This window comes from Pristiophorus japonicus, chromosome 17 (assembly GCF_044704955.1).
Source record: "Pristiophorus japonicus isolate sPriJap1 chromosome 17, sPriJap1.hap1, whole genome shotgun sequence".
NCBI lineage: Eukaryota > Metazoa > Chordata > Chondrichthyes > Pristiophoridae > Pristiophorus > Pristiophorus japonicus.
The window spans coordinates 26,953,158-26,959,469 of NC_091993.1; positions in this window are offsets into that span (position 1 = coordinate 26,953,158).

Consider the following 6,312-nt stretch of genomic DNA (forward strand, 5'->3'; position numbering starts at 1 on the left):
CGGTCTGGTGTAAGTCTAACTGCTGTGACCTTCGTCCTTTATTGTTCAGCTCCAGAGTGCCTCCCAGGTGTGGTGGTCAGCCTTATATAGTTCTTCTGACAGGTACTACCAGGGTTTCCCACCGCAGCGCCCTCTGTGGTGTGGCATAGTACTTACAATACATTTCAGGTACTGGGACGATACACACATCATTACATAACAGACGGCGGTCCTGACGCCCCCCAAGCTCACAAACAGGAGCTGCATGTCATAGTTGAGGCCATGCTGCTGGCGGAAGAAATACGTCGCCAGCGCACGCCACCTAGGAGGGGGCACGACGTAAAGGTATCTCTGCAGAGTCTGAAGATGGAAAGTCGCAAGCTGGGTGCTGACGCACACCAACGACTGACCGCCCTCCCTAAGCGGGAGACTCAAGACCGCGGCAGAGACCCAGTGCTTCCTGTTGTTCCAGAAGAAGTCCACCAGCTTCTTCTGCATCTTGGCGACAAACGCAGGGGGAGGGGTCAAAGTGACCAGCCGGTACCACAGCATAGCGGCCACCAGCTGGTTTATGACTAGCGCTCGACCCCTGTAGGACAGCACTCGGAGCAGTCCTGTCCAGCGCCCTAGGCGAGCGGCGACCTTGGCCTCCAGCTCTTGCCAGTTCGCCGGCCAGGCTCCCTCGTCGGGGCTAAGGTAGACTCCCAGATAGAGGAGATGGGTCGTGCTCCAGGCAAAAGGCCTGAGCTCCTCCGGCAGGGAGTCCACCCGCCACTGACCCACCAGGAGTCCAGAACATTTCTCCCAGTTGATCCTGGCGGAGGATGCGGCCGAATAAATCTCCTGGCACTCACGCATCCTCCGCAGGTCAGCAGGATCCTCTACCGTGAGGAGCACGTCATCGGCGTAAGCCGAGAGGACGACCTCCACGCCCGGCCCTTGCAGAGCCAGTCCCGTCAACCTCGTCCGCAGGAGGCGCAGGAAAGGCTCCACGCAAATGGCATATAACTGGCCGGACATGGGGCATCTCTGGCGCACCCCTCTCCTAAAGCGAAGGGGCGCCGTCAAGGACCCGTTAACCTTAATGAGACACTCCGTGGCGGCGTACAAAAGTCGGATCCGGGCGACGAAATGCGTCCCGAACCCAAAAGCGCGCAGAGATCCGAACAGATATTCGTGATCCACCCTGTCGAACGCCTTCTCTTGGTCGAGAGATAGGAAGGCGACCGACAGACCAGCCTCCTGGGAATGATGGATGAGGTCCCGGACCAGATGGATGTTATCGTGGATTGTCCGGCCCGGGACCGTGTAGGACTGGTCGGGGTGGATCATGTGGTCCAGCACGGTGCCAAGGCGAGCAGACATCACTCTGGCGAAGATTTTGTAGTCCGCGCTGAGGAGGGAGACCAGGCGCCAGGTCTTAAGTAGGCGGAGATCGCCCTTCTTAGGCAGCAGGACGATGACTGCCCTGCGCCAAGAGAGGGGCATCTCCCCGGTCGCCAGACTTTCCCCCAGGACCCACGCGTAGTCGCCCCCCAGGGCGTCCCAGAACGCACTGTGGAACTCCACGGTCAGCCCGTCCAGCCCCGGTCGAGGCCGCCAGTCAGCTCCGCCAAGCTGAGCAGAGCTTCCAAAATTTCGGCGCCCTCCGGGCCGACCTTCGGCAGGTCCTCCCACAAAACTCTACGCGCTTCCTCGCTGGACGGCTCCGGAGAGAACAGAGCCCCATAATATTCACGGGCCCTGTTGATGACGCCCTCCGGATCCGAGACGAGAGAGCCGTCGTCGGCCAGCAGCGTCAAGAGCTGCTTACGGACACCCTGTCTTTTTTCCAGCGAGTAGAAGAAGGGGGAGCCGCGGTCCAGATCCCGCAGGAACCGGATCCGCGACCTCACGAACGCGCCTCGGGACCCGACGAACTGCAGGTCCTTCAGCACAGCCTTCTTCGCTTCGTACACCGTCCGCAGGGCCGGGTCCTCGACGACTTGACCGAGACGGGCTTCCAGGTCGAACATCTCTTTTTCTAGGCGCCCGACCCTGGCCACCCGCCTCTTGGTCGACCCCCTCGCGTACTCTTGACAGAAGACGCGGACGTGAGCCTTGCCCACGTCCCACCATAGCCTCAAGGAGGGGAAGCCCCCCTGCTTCCTTCTCCAGTCGGCCCAGAAACGACGGAACGAGTCCTGGAACCGCTCGTCCTCCAGCAGCCGGTTGTTAAAGTGCCAGTACGCGGACCACGTCCTCGCGCGGAGCGAAGCGAGCTCTGCCCACACCAGGTGGTGGTCCGAACACGGCACCGGCCGCATGGAGGCCGCCGGGACGCAGGAAACGTACGCCCGAGACACGTAAAGGCGGTCGATTCTGGACCATCCTACTCCAGGCCAAGTCGAAGGACCCGACCAGGTCCCTCAACTTCTCGATTGCCGTCATGCTCTGCGGGGCACCGGAGCGGTCCCTCGCCTCGAGGGTGCAGTTAAAATCCCCCCCGAGGACAATGTAGTCGCCGACGTCGACGGAGCCAAGAAGAGCGGACACTTCTTCGAAGAAGCGCGTTTGCTGCTGGCCGGGATGAGTGGCGTACACGTTCACGAGATGGAGCGGCACGTCCCCCAGGCGAACCGTGACATGCAGCAAGTGGCCTGGCACGGGCTCCTCGACCCCCAAGATCTCCGGCTGAAAATGCGGGGCCAACAAGATGGCCACCCCACAAGAAGTGGTAGTGAGGTGGCTCATGCGGACCTCTCCTTGCCATTCCAGGAGCCACGTGGCTTTGTCTCCCGGAACGGTGTGGGTTTCTTGCAGGAAGCATACCGCATATTTCCCCTCCCACAGGAGCGAAAAATTGTTAAATCTACGGCGTGCCTCTCTGCCGCCGTTGATGTTGAGGCTGGCTATGGTTATCTTCATGACAAAAGCATAGTGCAACCTCTATTTAACCTATTGTGGGGGGGAAGTGGAGTCGTTTGTTGACCTCCACTCCCTCAGCAACCCAGCGAGGAATGTTTTGAGCCGGCGCAGCTCAAGGCTTTGCGCCTTTGATAAGGGCCCGCCCGCGGCCATGGTTTTAGCGGCGGCGCGGACGGACGTGATGAGCAGCGTCGGCTCGGTCCATTTTTCCCGGGCCAGATGGGCTCGGTTGTGGCGACCCTGGCTCTGGGCCAAAAAGTCCCGGAGCTCCTTTACAGGAATGAGGGGGGACCCAGCGGCGGGTGCGAGGAGATCCACCGCCTCACTGGCGATGGACTCCAGATCTTCTCCCGCGTCCTCCACCGAGTCCCCGTCGCCCTCCGGGAGGTCGCCGCCAGCAGCCGGCCCGTCGACCGCACGAGGTACGGCAAACGGCTCGGCCGCTCCATCCGGCCCTGGTTCTGCCCCGATCCCAACCCCAGGATCGTCGGCAGAGGAGTCCCCACTGGGCTCTTTTATTTGTGCTGCCGGGTCAGGAAGCGGCAGCGGAAGGGGTTCCCCCTCCGCCCCAGGAACTGGGGAACATGGAGAGACCTGGTCAAAGAAATGTTCCAGGTCCTCCAATTCCCACAGCCCCAAAGTTGGGGGCGAGGGTTGGTGTTCTTCCCCCTCCCCGCCGCCACCCCCTGGCCCAGCGTGTGGATGTTCATTAAAATTTGTAAAATGTTCGGTTTCTGCCGGATCGAGCAAATCCCGGGGGAAGTTGGATAATGGCTGGGCAGGCTCAGGTTCGGCCTTTTCAGCCCCGCCCGCCTCAGTCCCCGGGACGCTCGACCCGGCGGCAACGCATTCCTCCGCCGGCCCCAGGCCCCCCACGACAGGCAGATCTTCCTCGCCATCCCCGCGAGGCAGAGGCTGGGCAGCCTCGACTGTCTGACCCTGCCCGGGGACAGATTCCCCCCGCCTACGGTGCAGTTTGGGGGCACTGTTGGGGGACGCGGGACACGCGGCGGGCACCGACTCCTCCGCGGAGGGATGTTGTTCCTCCTCCACCTCATTGGAGCGGCGCCTCATTTTTTTCCTTGGGTACGCAGAGGCAGGGAGACCTCCATGTCTGCCGAGGCCTCCTGCTCCGCTCCCCCCTTTTCTTTTTCTTGCCCGCGCCCGAGACCCTCCGCTGTATTGGTCGAGGGCTCGGGCACGGGCTCAGGGCACCCCGCGCTCGCCGGTGACAGGGTTGGACTGAGCGCGGTGATTGGACTGTCTGGCGCACTGAGGGGACCCGCCTCAAGGTTTTTAGTCTTCCTCCGCGCCTTCCTTCCGCCCGGACGCTCTCCCTCCGCCCCCGCCGGAGGCCATGAAGACAAATGCCTCCGACGATGCCCGCGCAACTACAACTCCCGGTACCCGGACGCTACTCGGGGGAGGAGTGGCGGCGGCGCCAGCCTTGGCCGCCTTTGGTGGTTTGGCGGCCTTGGAGGCGGGGCAGTTCTTACGAACGTGCCCCACCTCCCTACAGGCATGGCACCGCACGCCGTCCGACGTCCAGAAGATGTGGTAGGCGGTCCCCTCGTGCACCACGTTGAAGCCACCTCCATCGTCTCCTCCCGCGCCAGCCGGACAAAAAGCTGGCGGCGGAAGGAGAACATGTGGTGCAGGCTGTTCTCCCTGAGGCCGAGCGGTAAGGGGTTAATCCCCGACCTTACCTCCCTCAGTTGATGTAGGTGGGGGAGCAGGAGCTCAGTGGGAACAAAGGGCGGGACGTTTGAAAGAATGGCCCTCTGCGCGGTGGCCTCGAGAGGGTCCACCGGCAGGAACGTCCCGCCCACCGTGAGCCCCTTTCCAAGGGCCAGGAACACCGCCCGCTCCGACCCCAGGAAGAACACAGCCTTCCCAGACATTTTGGAGGCTGCCACAATGGCCGAGGGGCCGACTACCCCAGCCATCGCCCGCACGCACTCCTCAATGCTCATAGTGGGGTGAGTGTAGCTCTTGACCCTGTGTTTCTTCGTTATTAATCTAAATGGTGGCAGGGCAGCAGGAGGCGCTGTGAATGCAGACGCCGCCTGCGCGTACGTCCTCGCTGACCCTGCCACCGGCGTGGATGGATTTGCCATCACGGGGTCCCTTTAAGGGCCACACTCACCCCAAAGTCACAGGCCTTAAAGGTCTTAAAGAGGCCTCGTTTAATATATGAGCAGAGGGAGCTCTTAATGAGGCACACCTCTCCCCTAGTTGACGATTGGGGAGGGGCCTTGCTCCCTCTGCTCAGTTGTCTAATTATTGTTTTTAATTAGGAGGAAAGGGGCTCCCAGAGAGAGAGGGGAGAGACAGAGAGAGTGACAGAGAGAGAGAGTGGGTGGGGTGGGGGGGGAAAGAGGGAATCTGTGAGGGCAGGTCTCCCCTCACAGTGTTAGGTGGGTGTTGCTGGGGTGCACCCCCCGGATGATAAATACAAAAGTCTTTTAGATGATCTTCGGGTGGGAGGAGAAGATGTCTTCACCTGGGGCAGCTGGAGCTACCCAGGCACAGCACTTCCAACGATGTTAATTAGGATTATTAACAAGTCTTCACCCAGGCAGCTCCAGCTAACCCAGGCCAGGCAATGGGGGAGGGGTGCTTCAGTGGTGTGTGGGGTCTAGTTGTGGGCAAGACCCCCACACACACTTCCAAACACACACACCGCCCGCGATGTTCCGGCCCTCGAGAAGGTCTTCTTTCCTCCCCCCACCAATAAAACAAAGTCTTTAGGGAGTGCACCAATATACACCCACCTGTAGAATGTAGATAGCTCTCCCTCCTTCCACACTGGATGGATGTTGTTCTTTTCCCCCTCTCTCCAACTCTCTGTAGCAGTGTTATAGTTGATGAATTCTGCTCTCCTCCTCTCCCTCTGGATGGTGAATAGTAGAAAGCCTCTTCCTCCTCTTTCTGGGGTGTTTCTCAGGGTTTTCCAGGCCTCCAGGCAGGAGCTAAAGCAGGAGCTCCTTCCCTCACTGCGCCAAGCTCCAAATGATTAGGCCACGCCTCCAACAGCTCTACAACTCTTTTAGAGTAAACAAAATAAACATTAGATCAAGTACCCGCCCCCCCCCCCACCCCGATCTGGGGGACACTCTAAACATTTCCCAAGTCCCTTTTTTTTTGTTTTTTTTTGTATCTTTGTAGGTTTTTTTTGTGTTTTATTTTGGGCTCTAAAACCAGAATTTACAAGTGCCCCCTATAAAAGGGGAAGGGGACACTAAAAACCCAGCAATTAAAACAAATTAAACTTTAAAACATATAAATCCAAATTAAAATTTGGTTGCCGGGGGTGATGATGCACTGCAGTCCCTCCGGCGCCCACCTCTCGCGGAAGGCCACGAGCGTACCGGTGGACACCGCATGCTCCATCTCCAGGGTCACCCAGGCCCGGATGTAACCGTG